Here is a 26126-nt window from a genome sequence, read left to right as displayed (position 1 = left end):
TGGTATAACGGGGAGCAACTGACAGGAGTAACTATGACTCTCTTAAGGTAGCCAAATGGTTCGTCAACAGGCGAAATACATTGGTAAACTGGAGGAACCCCTAGCAGGAGTACTGTGAAAGTCATAATTTCGACAAATAATGGCGTATCGCGTCTGGTGAAAGCGGCAGAGGAAAATCGTAGATGTGACTGTGGTTTAACGGGGAGCAACTGACAGGAGTAACTATGACTCTCTTAAGGTAGCCAAATGCCTCGTCAAGTGGCGTATCGCTTCGGGTGAACTGGCCAGAATAAGATTGAAAATGTGACTGTGGTAAAACGGGGAGCAACTGACAGGAGTAAGTATGACTCTCTTAAGGTAGCCAAATGCCTCGTCAACAGGCGAAATACATTGGTAAACTGGAGGAGCCCCTAGCAGAAGTACTTTGAAAGTCATGATGTCTACAAATAATGGCGTATCGCGTCTGGTGAAAGGGGCAGAGGAAAATGGTAGATGTGACTGTGGTTTAACGGAGAGACACGGGCAGGAGTAACTATGACTCTCTTAAGGTAGCCAAACGCCTCGTCAATAGGCGAAATACATCGGCAAAGTCGAAAAGATCCCGGCAGGAGTACTGTGAAAGTCTTTATGTCAACAGATATTAGCGTATCGCTTCAGGAGAATTGGCCAGAGTAAGCTTGTAGATGTGAATGTTGTAAAATGGGGAGCGACAGCAAGGGGTAACTATGACTCTCTTAAGGTATCCAAATGCCTCGTCAACAGGCGAAATACATCGGCAAACTCGAGAAGCTCCCGGCAGGAGTACTGTGATAATCTTTAGGTTGACTGACAATGGCGTATCGCTTCAGGTGAACTGGCCAGAATAAGATTGAAAATGTGACTGGTAAAACGGGGAGCAACTGACAGGAGTAAGTATGACTCTCTTAAGGTAGCCAAATGCCTCGTCAACAGGCGAAATACATTGGTAAACTGGAGGAGCCCCTAGCAGGAGTACTTTGAAAGTCATGATGTCGACAAATAATGGCGTATCGCGTCTGGTGAAAGGGGCAGAGGAAAATGGTAGATGTGACTGTGGTTTAACGGAGAGACACTGCAGGAGTAACTATGACTCTCTTAAGGTAGGCAAACGCCTCGTCAATAGGCGAAATACATCGGCAAAGTCGAAAAGCTCCCGGCAGGAGTACTGTGAAAGTCTTTATGTCAATAGATATTAGCGTATCGCTTCAGGAGAATTGGCCAGAGTAAGCTTGTAGATGTGCCTGTTGTAAAATGGGGAGCAACAGCAAGGGGTAACTATGACTCTCTTAAGGTAACCTAATGCCTCGTCAACAGGCGAAATACATCGGCAAACTCGAGAGCTCCCGGCAGGAGTACTGTGAAATTCTTTAGGTTGACCGATAATGGCGTATCGCTTCAGGTGAACTGGCCAGAATAAGATTGAAAATGCGACTGTGGTAAAACGGGGAGCAACTGACAGGAGTAACTATGACTCTCTTAAGGTAGCCAAATGGTTCGTCAACAGGCGAAATACATTGGTAAACTGGAGGAACCCCTAGCAGGAGTACTGTGAAAGTCATAATTTCGACAAATAATGGCGTATCGCGTCTGGTGAAAGCGGCAGAGGAAAATCGTAGATGTGACTGTGGTTTAACGGGGAGCAACTGACAGGAGTAACTATGACTCTCTTAAGGTAGCCAAATGCCTCGTCAAGTGGCGTATCGCTTCGGGTGAACTGGCCAGAATAAGATTGAAAATGTGACTGTGGTAAAACGGGGAGCAACTGACAGGAGTAAGTATGACTCTCTTAAGGTAGCCAAATGCCTCGTCAACAGGCGAAATACATTGGTAAACTGGAGGAGCCCCTAGCAGGAGTACTTTGAAAGTCATGATGTCGACAAATAATGGCGTATCGCGTCTGGTGAAAGGGGCAGAGGAAAATGGTATATGTGACTGTGGTTTAACGGAGAGACACTGGCAGGAGTAACTATGACTCTCTTAAGGTAGGCAAACGCCTCGTCAATAGGCGAAATACATCGGCAAAGTCGAAAAGCTCCCGGCAGGAGTACTGTGAAAGTCTTTATGTCAATAGATATTAGCGTATCGCTTCAGGAGAATTGGCCAGAGTAAGCTTGTAGATGTGCCTGTTGTAAAATGGGGAGCAACAGCAAGGGGTAACTATGACTCTCTTAAGGTATCCAAATGCCTCGTCAACAGGCGAAATACATCGGCAAACTCGAGAGCTCCCGGCATTAGTACTGTGAAATTCTTTAGGTTGACCGATAATGGCGTATCGCTTTGGGTGAACTAGCCAGAATAAGATTGAAAATGTGACTGTGGTAAAACGGGGAGCAACTGTCAGGAGTAGGTATGACTCTCTGAAGGTAGCGAAATGGTTCGTCAACAGGCGAAATACATTGGTAAACTGGAGGAACCCCTAGCAGGAGTACTGTGAAAGTCATAATTTCGACAAATAATGGCGTATCGCGTCTGGTGAAAGCGGCAGAGGAAAATCGTAGATGTGACTGTGGTTTAACGGGGAGCAACTGACAGGAGTAACTATGACTCTCTTAAGGTAGCCAAATGCCTCGTCAAGTGGCGTATCGCTTCGGGTGAACTGGCCAGAATAAGATTGAAAATGTGACTGTGGTAAAACGGGGAGCAACTGACAGGAGTAAGTATGACTCTCTTAAGGTAGCCAAATGCCTCGTCAACAGGCGAAATACATTGGTAAACTGGAGGAGCCCCTAGCAGGAGTACTTTGAAAGTCATGATGTCGACAAATAATGGCGTATCGCGTCTGGTGAAAGGGGCAGAGGAAAATGGTAGATGTGACTGTGGTTTAACGGAGAGACACTGGCAGGAGTAACTATGACTCTCTTAAGGTAGGCAAACGCCTCGTCAATAGGCGAAATACATCGGCAAAGTCGAAAAGCTCCCGGCAGGAGTACTGTGAAAGTCTTTATGTCGATAGATATTAGCGTATCGCTTCAGGAGAATTGGCCAGAGTAAGCTTGTAGATGTGCCTGTTGTAAAATGGGGAGCAACTGCAAGGGGTAACTATGACTCTCTTAAGGTAACCAAATGCCCCGTCAACAGGCGAAATACATCGGCAAACTCGAGAGCTCCCGGCATTAGTACTGTGAATTTCTTTAGGTTGACCGATAATGGCGTATCGCTTCAGGTGAACTGGCCAGAATAAGATTGAAAATGTGACTGTGGTAAAACGGGGAGCAACTGACAGGAGTAACTATGACTCTCTTAAGGTAGCCAAATGGATCGTCAACAGGCGAAATACATTGGTAAACTGGAGGAACCCCTAGCATGAGTACTGTGAAAGTCATAATTTCGACAAATAATGGCGTATCGCGTCTGGTGAAAGCGGCAGAGGAAAATCGTAGATGTGACTGTGGTTTAACGGGGAGCAACTGACAGGAGTAACTATGACTCTCTTAAGGTAGCCAAATGCCTCGTCAAGTGGCGTATCGCTTCGGGTGAACTGGCCAGAATAAGATTGAAAATGTGACTGTGGTAAAACGGGGAGCAACTGACAGGAGTAAGTATGACTCTCTTAAGGTAGCCAAATGCCTCGTCAACAGGCGAAATACATTGGTAAACTGGAGGAGCCCCTAGCAGAAGTACTTTGAAAGTCATGATGTCTACAAATAATGGCGTATCGCGTCTGGTGAAAGGGGCAGAGGAAAATGGTAGATGTGACTGTGGTTTAACGGAGAGACACGGGCAGGAGTAACTATGACTCTCTTAAGGTAGCCAAACGCCTCGTCAAAAGGCGAAATACATCGGCAAAGTCGAAAAGATCCCGGCAGGAGTACTGTGAAAGTCTTTATGTCAACAGATATTAGCGTATCGCTTCAGGAGAATTGGCCAGAGTAAGCTTGTAGATGTGAATGTTGTAAAATGGGGAGCGACAGCAAGGGGTAACTATGACTCTCTTAAGGTATCCAAATGCCTCGTCAACAGGCGAAATACATCGGCAAACTCGAGAAGCTCCCGGCAGGAGTACTGTGATAATCTTTAGGTTGACTGACAATGGCGTATCGCTTCAGGTGAACTGGCCAGAATAAGATTGAAAATGTGACTGGTAAAACGGGGAGCAACTGACAGGAGTAAGTATGACTCTCTTAAGGTAGCCAAATGCCTCGTCAACAGGCGAAATACATTGGTAAACTGGAGGAGCCCCTAGCAGGAGTACTTTGAAAGTCATGATGTCGACAAATAATGGCGTATCGCGTCTGGTGAAAGGGGCAGAGGAAAATGGTAGATGTGACTGTGGTTTAACGGAGAGACACTGCAGGAGTAACTATGACTCTCTTAAGGTAGGCAAACGCCTCGTCAATAGGCGAAATACATCGGCAAAGTCGAAAAGCTCCCGGCAGGAGTACTGTGAAAGTCTTTATGTCAATAGATATTAGCGTATCGCTTCAGGAGAATTGGCCAGAGTAAGCTTGTAGATGTGCCTGTTGTAAAATGGGGAGCAACAGCAAGGGGTAACTATGACTCTCTTAAGGTAACCTAATGCCTCGTCAACAGGCGAAATACATCGGCAAACTCGAGAGCTCCCGGCAGGAGTACTGTGAAATTCTTTAGGTTGACCGATAATGGCGTATCGCTTCAGGTGAACTGGCCAGAATAAGATTGAAAATGCGACTGTGGTAAAACGGGGAGCAACTGACAGGAGTAACTATGACTCTCTTAAGGTAGCCAAATGGTTCGTCAACAGGCGAAATACATTGGTAAACTGGAGGAACCCCTAGCAGGAGTACTGTGAAAGTCATAATTTCGACAAATAATGGCGTATCGCGTCTGGTGAAAGCGGCAGAGGAAAATCGTAGATGTGACTGTGGTTTAACGGGGAGCAACTGACAGGAGTAACTATGACTCTCTTAAGGTAGCCAAATGCCTCGTCAAGTGGCGTATCGCTTCGGGTGAACTGGCCAGAATAAGATTGAAAATGTGACTGTGGTAAAACGGGGAGCAACTGACAGGAGTAAGTATGACTCTCTTAAGGTAGCCAAATGCCTCGTCAACAGGCGAAATACATTGGTAAACTGGAGGAGCCCCTAGCAGGAGTACTTTGAAAGTCATGATGTCGACAAATAATGGCGTATCGCGTCTGGTGAAAGGGGCAGAGGAAAATGGTAGATGTGACTGTGGTTTAACGGAGAGACACTGGCAGGAGTAACTATGACTCTCTTAAGGTAGGCAAACGCCTCGTCAATAGGCGAAATACATCGGCAAAGTCGAAAAGCTCCCAGCAGGAGTACTGTGAAAGTCTTTATGTCGATAGATATTAGCGTATCGCTTCAGGAGAATTGGCCAGAGTAAGCTTGTAGATGTGCCTGTTGTAAAATGGGGAGCAACTGCAAGGGGTAACTATGACTCTCTTAAGGTAACCAAATGCCCCGTCAACAGGCGAAATACATCGGCAAACTCGAGAGCTCCCGGCATTAGTACTGTGAATTTCTTTAGGTTGACCGATAATGGCGTATCGCTTCAGGTGAACTGGCCAGAATAAGATTGAAAATGTGACTGTGGTAAAACGGGGAGCAACTGACAGGAGTAACTATGACTCTCTTAAGGTAGCCAAATGGATCGTCAACAGGCGAAATACATTGGTAAACTGGAGGAACCCCTAGCATGAGTACTGTGAAAGTCATAATTTCGACAAATAATGGCGTATCGCGTCTGGTGAAAGCGGCAGAGGAAAATCGTAGATGTGACTGTGGTTTAACGGGGAGCAACTGACAGGAGTAACTATGACTCTCTTAAGGTAGCCAAATGCCTCGTCAAGTGGCGTATCGCTTCGGGTGAACTGGCCAGAATAAGATTGAAAATGTGACTGTGGTAAAACGGGGAGCAACTGACAGGAGTAAGTATGACTCTCTTAAGGTAGCCAAATGCCTCGTCAACAGGCGAAATACATTGGTAAACTGGAGGAGCCCCTAGCAGAAGTACTTTGAAAGTCATGATGTCTACAAATAATGGCGTATCGCGTCTGGTGAAAGGGGCAGAGGAAAATGGTAGATGTGACTGTGGTTTAACGGAGAGACACGGGCAGGAGTAACTATGACTCTCTTAAGGTAGCCAAACGCCTCGTCAATAGGCGAAATACATCGGCAAAGTCGAAAAGATCCCGGCAGGAGTACTGTGAAAGTCTTTATGTCAACAGATATTAGCGTATCGCTTCAGGAGAATTGGCCAGAGTAAGCTTGTAGATGTGAATGTTGTAAAATGGGGAGCGACAGCAAGGGGTAACTATGACTCTCTTAAGGTATCCAAATGCCTCGTCAACAGGCGAAATACATCGGCAAACTCGAGAAGCTCCCGGCAGGAGTACTGTGATAATCTTTAGGTTGACTGACAATGGCGTATCGCTTCAGGTGAACTGGCCAGAATAAGATTGAAAATGTGACTGGTAAAACGGGGAGCAACTGACAGGAGTAAGTATGACTCTCTTAAGGTAGCCAAATGCCTCGTCAACAGGCGAAATACATTGGTAAACTGGAGGAGCCCCTAGCAGGAGTACTTTGAAAGTCATGATGTCGACAAATAATGGCGTATCGCGTCTGGTGAAAGGGGCAGAGGAAAATGGTAGATGTGACTGTGGTTTAACGGAGAGACACTGCAGGAGTAACTATGACTCTCTTAAGGTAGGCAAACGCCTCGTCAATAGGCGAAATACATCGGCAAAGTCGAAAAGCTCCCGGCAGGAGTACTGTGAAAGTCTTTATGTCAATAGATATTAGCGTATCGCTTCAGGAGAATTGGCCAGAGTAAGCTTGTAGATGTGCCTGTTGTAAAATGGGGAGCAACAGCAAGGGGTAACTATGACTCTCTTAAGGTAACCTAATGCCTCGTCAACAGGCGAAATACATCGGCAAACTCGAGAGCTCCCGGCAGGAGTACTGTGAAATTCTTTAGGTTGACCGATAATGGCGTATCGCTTCAGGTGAACTGGCCAGAATAAGATTGAAAATGCGACTGTGGTAAAACGGGGAGCAACTGACAGGAGTAACTATGACTCTCTTAAGGTAGCCAAATGGTTCGTCAACAGGCGAAATACATTGGTAAACTGGAGGAACCCCTAGCAGGAGTACTGTGAAAGTCATAATTTCGACAAATAATAGCGTATCGCGTCTGGTGAAAGCGGCAGAGGAAAATCGTAGATGTGACTGTGGTTTAACGGGGAGCAACTGACAGGAGTAACTATGACTCTCTTAAGGTAGCCAAATGCCTCGTCAAGTGGCGTATCGCTTCGGGTGAACTGGCCAGAATAAGATTGAAAATGTGACTGTGGTAAAACGGGGAGCAACTGACAGGAGTAAGTATGACTCTCTTAAGGTAGCCAAATGCCTCGTCAACAGGCGAAATACATTGGTAAACTGGAGGAGCCCCTAGCAGGAGTACTTTGAAAGTCATGATGTCGACAAATAATGGCGTATCGCGTCTGGTGAAAGGGGCAGAGGAAAATGGTAGATGTGACTGTGGTTTAACGGAGAGACACTGGCAGGAGTAACTATGACTCTCTTAAGGTAGGCAAACGCCTCGTCAATAGGCGAAATACATCGCCAAAGTCGAAAAGCTCCCGGCAGGAGTACTGTGAAAGTCTTTATGTCGATAGATATTAGCGTATCGCTTCAGGAGAATTGGCCAGAGTAAGCTTGTAGATGTGCCTGTTGTAAAATGGGGAGCAACAGCAAGGGGTAACTATGACTCTCTTAAGGTAACCAAATGCCCCGTCAACAGGCGAAATACATCGGCAAACTCGAGAGCTCCCGGCATTAGTACTGTGAAATTCTTTAGGTTGACCGATAATGGCGTATCGCTTCAGGTGGACTGGCCAGAATAAGATTGAAAATGTGACTGTGGTAAAACGGGGAGCAACTGACAGGAGTAACTATGACTCTCTTAAGGTAGCCAAATGGTTCGTCAACAGGCGAAATACATTGGTAAACTGGAGGAACCCCTAGCATGAGTACTGTGAAAGTCATAATTTCGACAAATAATGGCGTATCGCGTCTGGTGAAAGCGGCAGAGGAAAATCGTAGATGTGACTGTGGTTTAACGGGGAGCAACTGACAGGAGTAACTATGACTCTCTTAAGGTAGCCAAATGCCTCGTCAAGTGGCGTATCGCTTCGGGTGAACTGGCCAGAATAAGATTGAAAATGTGACTGTGGTAAAACGGGGAGCAACTGACAGGAGTAAGTATGACTCTCTTAAGGTAGCCAAATGCCTCGTCAACAGGCGAAATACATTGGTAAACTGGAGGAGCCCCTAGCAGAAGTACTTTGAAACTCATGATGTCTACAAATAATGGCGTATCGCGTCTGGTGAAAGGGGCAGAGGAAAAATGGTAGATGTGACTGTGGTTTAACGGAGAGACACGGGCAGGAGTAACTATGACTCTCTTAAGGTAGCCAAACGCCTCGTCAATAGGCGAAATACATCGGCAAAGTCGAAAAGATCCCGGCAGGAGTACTGTGAAAGTCTTTATGTCAACAGATATTAGCGTATCGCTTCAGGAGAATTGGCCAGAGTAAGCTTGTAGATGTGAATGTTGTAAAATGGGGAGCGACAGCAAGGGGTAACTATGACTCTCTTAAGGTATCCAAATGCCTCGTCAACAGGCGAAATACATCGGCAAACTCGAGAAGCTCCCGGCAGGAGTACTGTGATAATCTTTAGGTTGACTGACAATGGCGTATCGCTTCAGGTGATCTGGCCAGAATAAGATTGAAAATGTGACTGGTAAAACGGGGAGCAACTGACAGGAGTAAGTATGACTCCCTTAAGGTAGCCAAATGCCTCGTCAACAGGCGAAATACATTGGTCAACTGGAGGAGCCCCTAGCAGGAGTACTTTGAAAGTCATGATGTCGACAAATAATGGCGTATCGCGTCTGGTGAAAGGGGCAGAGGAAAATGGTAGATGTGACTGTGGTTTAACGGAGAGACACTGCAGGAGTAACTATGACTCTCTTAAGGTAGGCAAACGCCACGTCAATAGGCGAAATACATCGGCAAAGTCGAAAAGCTCCCGGCAGGAGTACTGTGAAAGTCTTTATGTCAATAGATATTAGCGTATCGCTTCAGGAGAATTGGCCAGAGTAAGCTTGTAGATGTGCCTGTTGTAAAATGGGGAGCAACAGCAAGGGGTAACTATGACTCTCTTAAGGTAACCAAATGCCTCGTCAACAGGCGAAATACATCGGCAAACTCGAGAGCTCCCGGCAGGAGTATTGTGAAATTCTTTAGGTTGACCGATAATGGCGTATCGCTTCAGGTGAACTGGCCAGAATAAGATTGAAAATGCGACTGTGGTAAAACGGGGAGCAACTGACAGGAGTAACTATGACTCTCTTAAGGTAGCCAAATGGTTCGTCAACAGGCGGAATACATTGGTAAACTGGAGGAACCCCTAGCAGGAGTACTGTGAAAGTCATAATTTCGACAAATAATGGCGTATCGCGTCTGGTGAAAGCGGCAGAGGAAAATCGTAGATGTGACTGTGGTTTAACGGGGAGCAACTGACAGGAGTAACTATGACTCTCTTAAGGTAGCCAAATGCCTCGTCAAGTGGCGTATCGCTTCGGGTGAACTGGCCAGAATAAGATTGAAAATGTGACTGTGGTAAAACGGGGAGCAACTGACAGTAGTAAGTATGACTCTCTTAAGGTAGCCAAATGCCTCGTCAACAGGCGAAATACATTGGTAAACTGGAGGAGCCCCTAGCAGAAGTACTTTGAAAGTCATGATATCTACAAATAATGGCGTATCGCGTCTGGTGAAAGGGGCAGAGGAAAATGGTAGATGTGACTGTGGTTTAACGGAGAGACACGGGCAGGAGTAACTATGACTCTCTTAAGGTAGCCAAACGCCTCGTCAATAGGCGACATACATCGGCAAAGTCGAAAAGATCCCGGCAGGAGTACTGTGAAAGTCTTTATGTCAACAGATATTAGCGTATCGCTTCAGGAGAATTGGCCAGAGTAAGCTTGTAGATGTGAATGTTGTAAAATGGGGAGCGACAGCAAGGGGTAACTATGACTCTCTTAAGGTATCCAAATGCCTCGTCAACAGGCGAAATACATCGGCAAACTCGAGAAGCTCCCGGCAGGAGTACTGTGATAATCTTTAGGTTGACTGACAATGGCGTATCGCTTCAGGTGAACTGGCCAGAATAAGATTGAAAATGTGACTGTGGTAAAACGGGGAGCAACTGACAGGAGTAAGTATGACTCTCTTAAGGTAGCCAAATGCCTCGTCAACAGGCGAAATACATTGGTAAACTGGAGGAGCCCCTAGCAGGAGTACTTTGAAAGTCATGATGTCGACAAATAATGGCGTATCGCGTCTGGTGAAAGGGGCAGAGGAAAATGGTAGATGTGACTGTGGTTTAACGGAGAGACACTGCAGGAGTAACTATGACTCTCTTAAGGTAGGCAAACGCCTCGTCAATAGGCGAAATACATCGGCAAAGTCGAAAAGCTCCCGGCAGGAGTACTGTGAAAGTCTTTATGTCAATAGATATTAGCGTATCGCTTCAGGAGAATTGGCCAGAGTAAGCTTGTTGATGTGCCTGTTGTAAAATGGGGAGCAACAGCAAATGGTAACTATGACTCTCTTAAGGTAACCAAATGCCTCGTCAACAGGCGAAATACATCGGCAAACTCGAGAGCTCCCGGCAGGAGTACTGTGAAATTCTTTAGGTTGACCGATAATGGCGTATCGCTTCAGGTGAACTGGCCAGAATAAGATTGAAAATGTGACTGTGGTAAAACGGGGAGCAACTGACAGGAGTAACTATGACTCTCTTAAGGTAGCCAAATGGTTCGTCAACAGGCGAAATACAATGGTAAACTGGAGGAACCCCTAGCAGGAGTACTGTGAAAGTCATAATTTCGACAAATAATGGCGTATCGCGTCTGGTGAAAGCGGCAGAGGAAAATCGTAGATGTGACTGTGGTTTAACGGGGAGCAACTGACAGGAGTAACTATGACTCTCTTAAGGTAGCCAAATGCCTCGTCAAGTGGCGTATCGCTTCAGGTGAACTGGCCAGAATAAGATTGAAAATGTGACTGTGGTAAAACGGGGAGCAACTGACAGGAGTAAGTATGACTCTCTTAAGGTAGCCAAATGCCTCGTCAACAGGCGAAATACATTGGTAAACTGGAGGAGCCCCTAGCAGGAGTACTTTGAAAGTCATGATGTCGACAAATAATGGCGTATCGCGTCTGGTGAAAGGGGCAGAGGAAAATGGTAGATGTGACTGTGGTTTAACGGAGAGACACTGCAGGAGTAACTATGACTCTCTTAAGGTAGGCAAACGCCTCGTCAATAGGCGAAATACATCGGCAAAGTCGGAAAGCTCCCGGCAGGAGTACTGTGAAAGTCTTTATGTCAATAGATATTAGCGTATCGCTTCAGGAGAATTGGCCAGAGTAAGCTTGTAGATGTGCCTGTTGTAAAATGGGGAGCAACAGCAAATGGTAACTATGACTCTCTTAAGGTAACCAAATGCCTCGTCAACAGGCGAAATACATCGGCAAACTCGAGAGCTCCCGGCAGGAGTACTGTGAAATTCTTTAGGTTGACCGATAATGGCGTATCGCTTCAGGTGAACTGGCCAGAATAAGATTGAAAATGTGACTGTGGTAAAACGGGGAGCAACTGACAGGAGTAACTATGACTCTCTTAAGGTAGCCAAATGGTTCGTCAACAGGCGAAATACAATGGTAAACTGGAGGAACCCCTAGCAGGAGTACTGTGAAAGTCATAATTTCGACAAATAATGGCGTATCGCGTCTGGTGAAAGCGGCAGAGGAAAATCGTAGATGTGACTGTGGTTTAACGGGGAGCAACTGACAGGAGTAACTATGACTCTCTTAAGGTAGCCAAATGCCTCGTCAAGTGGCGTATCGCTTCAGGTGAACTGGCCAGAATAAGATTGAAAATGTGACTGTGGTAAAACGGGGAGCAACTGACAGGAGTAAGTATGACTCTCTTAAGGTAGCCAAATGCCTCGTCAACAGGCGAAATACATTGGTAAACTGGAGGAGCCCCTAGCAGGAGTACTTTGAAAGTCATGATGTCGACAAATAATGGCGTATCGCGTCTGGTGAAAGGGGCAGAGGAAAATGGTATATGTGACTGTGGTTTAACGGAGAGACACTGGCAGGAGTAACTATGACTCTCTTAAGGTAGCCAAACGCCTCGTCAATAGGCGAAATACATCGGCAAAGTCGAAAAGCTCCCGGCAGGAGTACTGTGAAAGTCTTTATGTCAATAGATATTAGCGTATCGCTTCAGGAGAATTGGCCAGAGTAAGCTTGTAGATGTGCCTGTTGTAAAATGGGGAGCAACAGCAAGGGGTAACTATGACTCTCTTAAGGTAACCAAATGCCTCGTCAACAGGCGAAATACATCGGCAAACTCGAGAGCGCCCGGCATTAGTACTGTGGAATTCTTTAGGTTGACCGATAATGGCGTATCGCTTCAGATGAACTGGCCAGAATAAGATTGAAAATGTGACTGTGGTAAAACGGGGAGCAACTGACAGGAGTAACTATGACTCTCTTAAGGTAGCCAAATGGTTCGTCAACAGGCGAAATACATTGGTAAACTGGAGGAACCCCTAGCAGGAGTACTGTGAAAGTCATAATTTCGACAAATAATGGCGTATCGCGTCTGGTGAAAGCGGCAGAGGAAAATCGTAGATGTGACTGTGGTTTAACGGGGAGCAACTGACAGGAGTAACTATGACTCTCTTAAGGTAGCCAAATGCCTCGTCAAGTGGCGTATCGCTTCAGGTGAACTGGCCAGAATAAGATTGAAAATGTGACTGTGGTAAAACGGGGAGCAACTGACAGGAGTAAGTATGACTCTCTTAAGGTAGCCAAATGCCTCGTCAACAGGCGAAATACATTGGTAAACTGGAGGAGCCCCTAGCAGGAGTACTTTGAAAGTCATGATGTCGACAAATAATGGCGTATCGCGTCTGGTGAAAGGGGCAGAGGAAAATGGTATATGTGACTGTGGTTTAACGGAGAGACACTGGCAGGAGTAACTATGACTCTCTTAAGGTAGCCAAACGCCTCGTCAATAGGCGAAATACATCGGCAAAGTCGAAAAGCTCCCGGCAGGAGTACTGTGAAAGTCTTTATGTCAATAGATATTAGCGTATCGCTTCAGGAGAATTGGCCAGAGTAAGCTTGTAGATGTGCCTGTTGTAAAATGGGGAGCAACAGCAAGGGGTAACTATGACTCTCTTAAGGTAACCAAATGCCTCGTCAACAGGCGAAATACATCGGCAAACTCGAGAGCGCCCGGCATTAGTACTGTGGAATTCTTTAGGTTGACCGATAATGGCGTATCGCTTCAGATGAACTGGCCAGAATAAGATTGAAAATGTGACTGTGGTAAAACGGGGAGCAACTGACAGGAGTAACTATGACTCTCTTAAGGTAGCCAAATGGTTCGTCAACAGGCGAAATACATTGGTAAACTGGAGGAACCCCTAGCAGGAGTACTGTGAAAGTCATAATTTCGACAAATAATGGCGTATCGCGTCTGGTGAAAGCGGCAGAGGAAAATCGTAGATGTGACTGTGGTTTAACGGGGAGCAACTGACAGGAGTAACTATGACTCTCTTAAGGTAGCCAAATGCCTCGTCAAGTGGCGTATCGCTTCGGGTGAACTGGCCAGAATAAGATTGAAAATGTGACTGTGGTAAAACGGGGAGCAACTGACAGGAGTAAGTATGACTCTCTTAAGGTAGCCAAATGCCTCGTCAACAGGCGAAATACATTGGTAAACTGGAGGAGCCCCTAGCAGAAGTACTTTGAAAGTCATGATGTCTACAAATAATGGCGTATCGCGTCTGGTGAAAGGGGCAGAGGAAAATCGTAGATGTGACTGTGGTTTAACGGAGAGACACGGGCAGGAGTAACTATGACTCTCTTAAGGTAACTAAACGCCTCGTCAATAGGCGAAATACATCGGCAAAGTCGAAAAGATCCCGGCAGGAGTACTGTGAAAGTCTTTATGTCAACAGATATTAGCGTATCGCTTCAGGAGAATTGGCCAGAGTAAGCTTGTAGATGTGAATGTTGTAAAATGGGGAGCGACAGCAAGGGGTAACTATGACTCTCTTAAGGTATCCAAATGCCTCGTCAACAGGCGAAATACATCGGCAAACTCGAGAAGCTCCCGGCAGGAGTACTGTGATAATCTTTAGGTTGACTGACAATGGCGCATCGCTTCAGGTGAACTGGCCAGAATAAGATTGAAAATGTGACTGTGGTAAAACGGGGAGCAACTGACAGGAGTAAGTATGACTCTCTTAAGGTAGCCAAATGCCTCGTCAACAGGCGAAATACATTGGTAAACTGGAGGAGCCCCTAGCAGGAGTACTTTGAAAGTCATGATGTCGACAAATAATGGCGTATCGCGTCTGGTGAAAGGGGCAGAGGAAAATGGTAGATGTGACTGTGGTTTAACGGAGAGACACTGGCAGGAGTAACTATGACTCTCTTAAGGTAGGCAAACGCCTCGTCAATAGGCGAAATACATCGGCAAAGTCGAAAAGCTCCCGGCAGGAGTACTGTGAAAGTCTTTATGTCGATAGATATTAGCGTATCGCTTCAGGAGAATTGGCCAGAGTAAGCTTGTAGATGTGCCTGTTGTAAAATGGGGAGCAACAGCAAGGGGTAACTATGACTCTCTTAAGGTAACCAAATGCCCCGTCAACAGGCGAAATACATCGGCAAACTCGAGAGCTCCCGGCATTAGTACTGTGAAATTCTTTAGGTTGACCGATAATGGCGTATCGCTTCAGGTGAACTGGCCAGAATAAGATTGAAAATGTGACTGTGGTAAAACGGGGAGCAACTGACAGGAGTAACTATGACTCTCTTAAGGTAGCCAAATGGTTCGTCAACAGGCGAAATACATTGGTAAACTGGAGGAACCCCTAGCATGAGTACTGTGAAAGTCATAATTTCGACAAATAATGGCGTATCGCGTCTGGTGAAAGCGGCAGAGGAAAATCGTAGATGTGACTGTGGTTTAACGGGGAGCAACTGACAGGAGTAACTATGACTCTCTTAAGGTAGCCAAATGCCTCGTCAAGTGGCGTATCGCTTCGGGTGAACTGGCCAGAATAAGATTGAAAATGTGACTGTGGTAAAACGGGGAGCAACTGACAGGAGTAAGTATGACTCTCTTAAGGTAGCCAAATGCCTCGTCAACAGGCGAAATACATTGGTAAACTGGAGGAGCCCCTAGCAGGAGTACTTTGAAAGTCATGATGTCGACAAATAATGGCGTATCGCGTCTGGTGAAAGGGGCAGAGGAAAATGGTAGATGTGACTGTGGTTTAACGGAGAGACACTGCAGGAGTAACTATGACTCTCTTAAGGTAGGCAAACGCCTCGTCAATAGGCGAAATACATCGGCAAAGTCGAAAAGCTCCCGGCAGGAGTACTGTGAAAGTCTTTATGTCAATAGATATTAGCGTATCGCTTCAGGAGAATTGGCCAGAGTAAGCTTGTAGATGTGCCTGTTGTAAAATGGGGAGCAACAGCAAGGGGTAACTATGACTCTCTTAAGGTAACCAAATGCCTCGTCAACAGGCGAAATACATCGGCAAACTCGAGAGCTCCCGGCAGGAGTACTGTGAAATTCTTTAGGTTGACCGATAATGGCGTATCGCTTCAGGTGAACTGGCCAGAATAAGATTGAAAATGCGACTGTGGTAAAACGGGGAGCAACTGACAGGAGTAACTATGACTCTCTTAAGGTAGCCAAATGGTTCGTCAACAGGCGAAATACATTGGTAAACTGGAGGAACCCCTAGCAGGAGTACTGTGAAAGTCATAATTTCGACAAATAATGGCGTATCGCGTCTGGTGAAAGCGGCAGAGGAAAATCGTAGATGTGACTGTGGTTTAACGGGGAGCAACTGACAGGAGTAACTATGACTCTCTTAAGGTAGCCAAATGCCTCGTCAAGTGGCGTATCGCTTCGGGTGAACTGGCCAGAATAAGATTGAAAATGTGACTGTGGTAAAACGGGGACAACTGACAGTAGTAAGTATGACTCTCTTAAGGTAGCCAAATGCCTCGTCAACAGGCGAAATACATTGGTAAACTGGAGGAGCCCCTAGCAGAAGTACTTTGAAAGTCATGATGTCTACAAATAATGGCGTATCGCGTCTGGTGAAAGGGGCAGAGGAAAATGGTAGATGTGACTGTGGTTTAACGGAGAGACACGGGCAGGAGTAACTATGACTCTCTTAAGGTAGCCAAACGCCTCGTCAATAGGCGACATACATCGGCAAAGTCGAAAAGATCCCGGCAGGAGTACTGTGAAAGTCTTTATGTCAACAGATATTAGCGTATCGCTTCAGGAGAATTGGCCAGAGTAAGCTTGTAGATGTGAATGTTGTAAAATGGGGAGCGACAGCAAGGGGTAACTATGACTCTCTTAAGGTATCCAAATGCCTCGTCAACAGGCGAAATACATCGGCAAACTCGAGAAGCTCCCGGCAGGAGTACTGTGATAATCTTTAGGTTGACTGACAATGGCGTATCGCTTCAGGTGAACTGGCCAGAATAAGATTGAAAATGTGACTGTGGTAAAACGGGGAGCAACTGACAGGAGTAAGTATGACTCTCTTAAGGTAGCCAAATGCCTCGTCAACAGGCGAAATACATTGGTAAACTGGAGGAGCCCCTAGCAGGAGTACTTTGAAAGTCATGATGTCGACAAATAATGGCGTATCGCGTCTGGTGAAAGGGGCAGAGGAAAATGGTAGATGTGACTGTGGTTTAACGGAGAGACACTGCAGGAGTAACTATGACTCTCTTAAGGTAGGCAAACGCCTCGTCAATAGGCGAAATACATCGGCAAAGTCGAAAAGCTCCCGGCAGGAGTACTGTGAAAGTCTTTATGTCAATAGATATTAGCGTATCGCTTCAGGAGAATTGGCCAGAGTAAGCTTGTAGATGTGCCTGTTGTAAAATGGGGAGCAACAGCAAGGGGTAACTATGACTCTCTTAAGGTAACCAAATGCCTCGTCAACAGGCGAAATACATCGGCAAACTCGAGAGCTCCCGGCAGGAGTACTGTGAAATTCTTTAGGTTGACCGATAATGGCGTATCGCTTCAGGTGAACTGGCCAGAATAAGATTGAAAATGTGACTGTGGTAAAACGGGGAGCAACTGACAGGAGTAACTATGACTCTCTTAAGGTAGCCAAATGGTTCGTCAACAGGCGAAATACAATGGTAAACTGGAGGAACCCCTAGCAGGAGTACTGTGAAAGTCATAATTTCGACAAATAATGGCGTATCGCGTCTGGTGAAAGCGGCAGAGGAAAATCGTAGATGTGACTGTGGTTTAACGGGGAGCAACTGACAGGAGTAACTATGACTCTCTTAAGGTAGCCAAATGCCTCGTCAAGTGGCGTATCGCTTCGGGTGAACTGGCCAGAATAAGATTGAAAATGTGACTGTGGTAAAACGGGGAGCAACTGACAGGAGTAAGTATGACTCTCTTAAGGTAGCCAAATGCCTCGTCAACAGGCGAAATACATTGGTAAACTGGAGGAGCCCCTAGCAGAAGTACTTTGAAAGTCATGATGTCTACAAATAATGGCGTATCGCGTCTGGTGAAAGGGGCAGAGGAAAATCGTAGATGTGACTGTGGTTTAACGGAGAGACACGGGCAGGAGTAACTATGACTCTCTTAAGGTAACTAAACGCCTCGTCAATAGGCGAAACACATCGGCAAAGTCGAAAAGATCCCGGCAGGAGTACTGTGAAAGTCTTTATGTCAACAGATATTAGCGTATCGCTTCAGGAGAATTGGCCAGAGTAAGCTTGTAGATGTGAATGTTGTAAAATGGGGAGCGACAGCAAGGGGTAACTATGACTCTCTTTAGGTATCCAAATGCCTCGTCAACAGGCGAAATACATCGGCAAACTCGAGAAGCTCCCGGCAGGAGTACTGTGATAATCTTTAGGTTGACTGACAATGGCGCATCGCTTCAGGTGAACTGGCCAGAATAAGATTGAAAATGTGACTGTGGTAAAACGGGGAGCAACTGACAGGAGTAAGTATGACTCTCTTAAGGTAGCCAAATGCCTCGTCAACAGGCGAAATACATTGGTAAACTGGAGGAGCCCCTAGCAGGAGTACTTTGAAAGTCATGATGTCGACAAATAATGGCGTATCGCGTCTGGTGAAAGGGGCAGAGGAAAATGGTAGATGTGACTGTGGTTTAACGGAGAGACACTGGCAGGAGTAACTATGACTCTCTTAAGGTAGGCAAACGCCTCGTCAATAGGCGAAATACATCGGCAAAGTCGAAAAGCTCCCGGCAGGAGTACTGTGAAAGTCTTTATGTCGATAGATATTAGCGTATCGCTTCAGGAGAATTGGCCAGAGTAAGCTTGTAGATGTGCCTGTTGTAAAATGGGGAGCAACAGCAAGGGGTAACTATGACTCTCTTAAGGTAACCAAATGCCCCGTCAACAGGCGAAATACATCGGCAAACTCGAGAGCTCCCGGCATTAGTACTGTGAAATTCTTTAGGTTGACCGATAATGGCGTATCGCTTCAGGTGAACTGGCCAGAATAAGATTGAAAATGTGACTGTGGTAAAACGGGGAGCAACTGACAGGAGTAACTATGACTCTCTTAAGGTAGCCAAATGGTTCGTCAACAGGCGAAATACATTGGTAAACTGGAGGAACCCCTAGCATGAGTACTGTGAAAGTCATAATTTCGACAAATAATGGCGTATCGCGTCTGGTGAAAGCGGCAGAGGAAAATCGTAGATGTGACTGTGGTTTAACGGGGAGCAACTGACAGGAGTAACTATGACTCTCTTAAGGTAGCCAAATGCCTCGTCAAGTGGCGTATCGCTTCGGGTGAACTGGCCAGAATAAGATTGAAAATGTGACTGTGGTAAAACGGGGAGCAACTGACAGGAGTAAGTATGACTCTCTTAAGGTAGCCAAATGCCTCGTCAACAGGCGAAATACATTGGTAAACTGGAGGAGCCCCTAGCAGAAGTACTTTGAAAGTCATGATGTCTACAAATAATGGCGTATCGCGTCTGGTGAAAGGGGCAGAGGAAAATGGTAGATGTGACTGTGGTTTAACGGAGAGACACGGGCAGGAGTAACTATGACTCTCTTAAGGTAACTAAACGCCTCGTCAATAGGCGAAATACATCGGCAAAGTCGAAAAGATCCCGGCAGGAGTACTGTGAAAGTCTTTATGTCAACAGATATTAGCGTATCGCTTCAGGAGAATTGGCCAGAGTAAGCTTGTAGATGTGAATGTTGTAAAATGGGGAGCGACAGCAAGGGGTAACTATGACTCTCTTAAGGTATCCAAATGCCTCGTCAACAGGCGAAATACATCGGCAAACTCGAGAAGCTCCCGGCAGGAGTACTGTGATAATCTTTAGGTTGACTGACAATGGCGCATCGCTTCAGGTGAACTGGCCAGAATAAGATTGAAAATGTGACTGTGGTAAAACGGGGAGCAACTGACAGGAGTAAGTATGACTCTCTTAAGGTAGCCAAATGCCTCGTCAACAGGCGAAATACATTGGTAAACTGGAGGAGCCCCTAGCAGGAGTACTTTGAAAGTCATGATGTCGACAAATAATGGCGTATCGCGTCTGGTGAAAGGGGCAGAGGAAAATGGTAGATGTGACTGTGGTTTAACGGAGAGACACTGGCAGGAGTAACTATGACTCTCTTAAGGTAGGCAAACGCCTCGTCAATAGGCGAAATACATCGGCAAAGTCGAAAAGCTCCCGGCAGGAGTACTGTGAAAGTCTTTATGTCGATAGATATTAGCGTATCGCTTCAGGAGAATTGGCCAGAGTAAGCTTGTAGATGTGCCTGTTGTAAAATGGGGAGCAACAGCAAGGGGTAACTATGACTCTCTTAAGGTAACCAAATGCCCCGTCAACAGGCGAAATACATCGGCAAACTCGAGAGCTCCCGGCATTAGTACTGTGAAATTCTTTAGGTTGACCGATAATGGCGTATCGCTTCAGGTGAACTGGCCAGAATAAGATTGAAAATGTGACTGTGGTAAAACGGGGAGCAACTGACAGGAGTAACTATGACTCTCTTAAGGTAGCCAAATGGTTCGTCAACAGGCGAAATACATTGGTAAACTGGAGGAACCCCTAGCATGAGTACTGTGAAAGTCATAATTTCGACAAATAATGGCGTATCGCGTCTGGTGAAAGCGGCAGAGGAAAATCGTAGATGTGACTGTGGTTTAACGGGGAGCAACTGACAGGAGTAACTATGACTCTCTTAAGGTAGCCAAATGCCTCGTCAAGTGGCGTATCGCTTCGGGTGAACTGGCCAGAATAAGATTGAAAATGTGACTGTGGTAAAACGGGGAGCAACTGACAGGAGTAAGTATGACTCTCTTAAGGTAGCCAAATGCCTCGTCAACAGGCGAAATACATTGGTAAACTGGAGGAGCCCCTAGCAGGAGTACTTTGAAAGTCATGATGTCGACAAATAATGGCGTATCGCGTCTGGTGAAAGGGGCAGAGGAAAATGGTAGATGTGACTGTGGTTTAACGGAGAGACACTGCAGGAGTAACTATGACTCTCTTAAGGTAGGCAAACGCCTCGTCAATAGGCGAAATACATCGGCAAAGTCGAAAAGCTCCCGGCAGGAGTACTGTGAAAGTCTTTATGTCAATAGATATTAGCGTATCGCTTCAGGAGAATTGGCCAGAGTAAGCTTGTAGATGTGCCTGTTGTAAAATGGGGAGCAACAGCAAGGGGTAACTATGACTCTCTTAAGGTAACCAAATGCCTCGTCAACAGGCGAAATACATCGGCAAACTCGAGAGCTCCCGGCAGGAGTACTGTGAAATTCTTTAGGTTGACCGATAATGGCGTATCGCTTCAGGTGAACTGGCCAGAATAAGATTGAAAATGCGACTGTGGTAAAACGGGGAGCAACTGACAGGAGTAACTATGACTCTCTTAAGGTAGCCAAATGGTTCGTCAACAGGCGAAATACATTGGTAAACTGGAGGAACCCCTAGCAGGAGTACTGTGAAAGTCATAATTTCGACAAATAATGGCGTATCGCGTCTGGTGAAAGCGGCAGAGGAAAATCGTAGATGTGACTGTGGTTTAACGGGGAGCAACTGACAGGAGTAACTATGACTCTCTTAAGGTAGCCAAATGCCTCGTCAAGTGGCGTATCGCTTCGGGTGAACTGGCCAGAATAAGATTGAAAATGTGACTGTGGTAAAACGGGGACAACTGACAGTAGTAAGTATGACTCTCTTAAGGTAGCCAAATGCCTCGTCAACAGGCGAAATACATTGGTAAACTGGAGGAGCCCCTAGCAGAAGTACTTTGAAAGTCATGATGTCTACAAATAATGGCGTATCGCGTCTGGTGAAAGGGGCAGAGGAAAATGGTAGATGTGACTGTGGTTTAACGGAGAGACACGGGCAGGAGTAACTATGACTCTCTTAAGGTAGCCAAACGCCTCGTCAATAGGCGACATACATCGGCAAAGTCGAAAAGATCCCGGCAGGAGTACTGTGAAAGTCTTTATGTCAACAGATATTAGCGTATCGCTTCAGGAGAATTGGCCAGAGTAAGCTTGTAGATGTGAATGTTGTAAAATGGGGAGCGACAGCAAGGGGTAACTATGACTCTCTTAAGGTATCCAAATGCCTCGTCAACAGGCGAAATACATCGGCAAACTCGAGAAGCTCCCGGCAGGAGTACTGTGATAATCTTTAGGTTGACTGACAATGGCGTATCGCTTCAGGTGAACTGGCCAGAATAAGATTGAAAATGTGACTGTGGTAAAACGGGGAGCAACTGACAGGAGTAAGTATGACTCTCTTAAGGTAGCCAAATGCCTCGTCAACAGGCGAAATACATTGGTAAACTGGAGGAGCCCCTAGCAGGAGTACTTTGAAAGTCATGATGTCGACAAATAATGGCGTATCGCGTCTGGTGAAAGGGGCAGAGGAAAATGGTAGATGTGACTGTGGTTTAACGGAGAGACACTGCAGGAGTAACTATGACTCTCTTAAGGTAGGCAAACGCCTCGTCAATAGGCGAAATACATCGGCAAAGTCGAAAAGCTCCCGGCAGGAGTACTGTGAAAGTCTTTATGTCAATAGATATTAGCGTATCGCTTCAGGAGAATTGGCCAGAGTAAGCTTGTAGATGTGCCTGTTGTAAAATGGGGAGCAACAGCAAGGGGTAACTATGACTCTCTTAAGGTAACCAAATGCCTCGTCAACAGGCGAAATACATCCTCAAACTCGAGAGCTCCCGGCAGGAGTACTGTGAAATTCTTTAGGTTGACCGATAATGGCGTATCGCTTCAGGTGAACTGGCCAGAATAAGATTGAAAATGTGACTGTGGTAAAACGGGGAGCAACTGACAGGAGTAACTATGACTCTCTTAAGGTAGCCAAATGGTTCGTCAACAGGCGAAATACAATGGTAAACTGGAGGAACAACTAGCAGGAGTACTGTGAAAGTCATAATTTCGACAAATAATGGCGTATCGCGTCTGGTGAAAGCGGCAGAGGAAAATCGTAGATGTGACTGTGGTTTAACGGGGAGCAACTGACAGGAGTAACTATGACTCTCTTAAGGTAGCCAAATGCCTCGTCAAGTGGCGTATCGCTTCAGGTGAACTGGCCAGAATAAGATTGAAAATGTGACTGTGGTAAAACGGGGAGCAACTGACAGGAGTAAGTATGACTCTCTTAAGGTAGCCAAATGCCTCGTCAACAGGCGAAATACATTGGTAAACTGGAGGAGCCCCTAGCAGGAGTACTTTGAAAGTCATGATGTCGACAAATAATGGCGTATCGCGTCTGGTGAAAGGGGCAGAGGAAAATGGTATATGTGACTGTGGTTTAACGGAGAGACACTGGCAGGAGTAACTATGACTCTCTTAAGGTAGCCAAACGCCTCGTCAATAGGCGAAATACATCGGCAAAGTCGAAAAGCTCCCGGCAGGAGTACTGTGAAAGTCTTTATGTCAATAGATATTAGCGTATCGCTTCAGGAGAATTGGCCAGAGTAAGCTTGTAGATGTGCCTGTTGTAAAATGGGGAGCAACAGCAAGGGGTAACTATGACTCTCTTAAGGTAACCAAATGCCTCGTCAACAGGCGAAATACATCGGCAAACTCGAGAGCTCCCGGCATTAGTACTGTGGAATTCTTTAGGTTGACCGATAATGGCGTATCGCTTCAGATGAACTGGCCAGAATAAGATTGAAAATGTGACTGTGGTAAAACGGGGAGCAACTGACAGGAGTAACTATGACTCTCTTAAGGTAGCCAAATGGTTCGTCAACAGGCGAAATACATTGGTAAACTGGAGGAACCCCTAGCAGGAGTACTGTGAAAGTCATAATTTCGACAAATAATGGCGTATCGCGTCTGGTGAAAGCGGCAGAGGAAAATCGTAGATGTGACTGTGGTTTAACGGGGAGCAACTGACAGGAGTAACTATGACTCTCTTAAGGTAGCCAAATGCCTCGTCAAGTGGCGTATCGCTTCGGGTGAACTGGCCAGAATAAGATTGAAAATGTGACTGTGGTAAAACGGGGAGCAACTGACAGGAGTAAGTATGACTCTCTTAAGGTAGCCAAATGCCTCGTCAACAGGCGAAATACATTGGTAAACTGGAGGAGCCCCTAGCAGAAGTACTTTGAAAGTCATGATGTCTACAAATAATGGCGTATCGCGTCTGGTGAAAGGGGCAGAGGAAAATGGTAGATGTGACTGTGGTTTAACGGAGAGACACGGGCAGGAGTAACTATGACTCTCTTAAGGTAACTAAACGCCTCGTCAATATGCGAAATACATCGGCAAAGTCGAAAAGATCCCGGCAGGAGTACTGTGAAAGTCTTTATGTCAACAGATATTAGCGTATCGCTTCAGGAGAATTGGCCAGAGTAAGCTTGTAGATGTGAATGTTGTAAAATGGGGAGCGACAGCAAGGGGTAACTATGACTCTCTTAAGGTATCCAAATGCCTCGTCAACAGGCGAAATACATCGGCAAACTCGAGAAGCTCCCGGCAGGAGTACTGTGATAATCTTTAGGTTGACTGACAATGGCGCATCGCTTCAGGTGAACTGGCCAGAATAAGATTGAAAATGTGACTGTGGTAAAACGGGGAGCAACTGACAGGAGTAAGTATGACTCTCTGAAGGTGGCCAAATGCCTCGTCAACAGGCGAAATACATTGGTAAACTGGAGGAGCCCCTAGCAGGAGTACTTTGAAAGTCATGATGTCGACAAATAATGGCGTATCGCGTCTGGTGAAAGGGGCAGAGGAAAATGGTAGATGTGACTGTGGTTTAACGGAGAGACACTGCAGGAGTAACTATGACTCTCTTAAGGTAGGCAAACGCCTCGTCAATAGGCGAAATACATCGGCAAAGTCGAAAAGCTCCCGGCAGGAGTACTGTGAAAGTCTTTATGTCAATAGATATTAGCGTATCGCTTCAGGAGAATTGGCCAGAGTAAGCTTGTAGATGTGCCTGTTGTAAAATGGGGAGCAACAGCAAGGGGTAACTATGACTCTCTTAAGGTAACCAAATGCCTCGTCAACAGGCGAAATACATCGGCAAACTCGAGAGCTCCCGGCAGGAGTACTGTGAAATTCTTTAGGTTGACCGATAATGGCGTATCGCTTCAGGTGAACTGGCCAGAATAAGATTGAAAATGTGACTGTGGTAAAACGGGGAGCAACTGACAGGAGTAACTATGACTCTCTTAAGGTAGCCAAATGGTTCGTCAACAGGCGAAATACAATGGTAAACTGGAGGAACCCCTAACAGGAGTACTGTGAAAGTCATAATTTCGACAAATAATGGCGTATCGCGTCTGGTGAAAGCGGCAGAGGAAAATCGTAGATGTGACTGTGGTTTAACGGGGAGCAACTGACAGGAGTAACTATGACTCTCTTAAGGTAGCCAAATGCCTCGTCAAGTGGCGTATCGCTTCAGGTGAACTGGCCAGAATAAGATTGAAAATGTGACTGTGGTAAAACGGGGAACAACTGACAGGAGTAAGTATGACTCTCTTAAGGTAGCCAAATGCCTCGTCAACAGGCGAAATACATTGGTAAACTGGAGGAGCCCCTAGCAGGAGTACTTTGAAAGTCATGATGTCGACAAATAATGGCGTATCGCGTCTGGTGAAAGGGGCAGAGGAAAATGGTATATGTGACGGTGGTTTAACGGAGAGACACTGGCAGGAGTAACTATGACTCTCTTAAGGTAGCCAAACGCCTCGTCAATAGGCGAAATACATCGGCAAAGTCGAAAAGCTCCCGGCAGGAGTACTGTGAAAGTCTTTATGTCAATAGATATTAGCGTATCGCTTCAGGAGAATTGGCCAGAGTAAGCTTGTAGATGTGCCTGTTGTAAAATGGGGAGCAACAGCAAGGGGTAACTATGACTCTCTTAAGGTAACCAAATGCCTCGTCAACAGGCGAAATACATCGGCAAACTCGAGAGCTCCCGGCATTAGTACTGTGGAATTCTTTAGGTTGACCGATAATGGCGTATCGCTTCAGATGAACTGGCCAGAATAAGATTGAAAATGTGACTGTGGTAAAACGGGGAGCAACTGACAGGAGTAACTATGACTCTCTTAAGGTAGCCAAATGGTTCGTCAACAGGCGAAATACATTGGTAAACTGGAGGAACCCCTAGCAGGAGTACTGTGAAAGTCATAATTTCGACAAATAATGGCGTATCGCGTCTGGTGAAAGCGGCAGAGGAAAATCGTAGATGTGACTGTGGTTTAACGGGGAGCAACTGACAGGAGTAACTATGACTCTCTTAAGGTAGCCAAATGCCTCGTCAAGTGGCGTATCGCTTCGGGTGAACTGGCCAGAATAAGATTGAAAATGTGACTGTGGTAAAACGGGGAGCAACTGACAGGAGTAAGTATGACTCTCTTAAGGTAGCCAAATGCCTCGTCAACAGGCGAAATACATTGGTAAACTGGAGGAGCCCCTAGCAGAAGTACTTTGAAAGTCATGATG

This window comes from Schistocerca americana, chromosome X, assembly GCF_021461395.2.
Source record: "Schistocerca americana isolate TAMUIC-IGC-003095 chromosome X, iqSchAmer2.1, whole genome shotgun sequence".
Taxonomy (NCBI): Eukaryota; Metazoa; Arthropoda; class Insecta; order Orthoptera; family Acrididae; genus Schistocerca; species Schistocerca americana.
The sequence above is the reverse complement of the archived record's forward strand: the minus strand, read 5'-3'. Positions refer to the sequence as shown.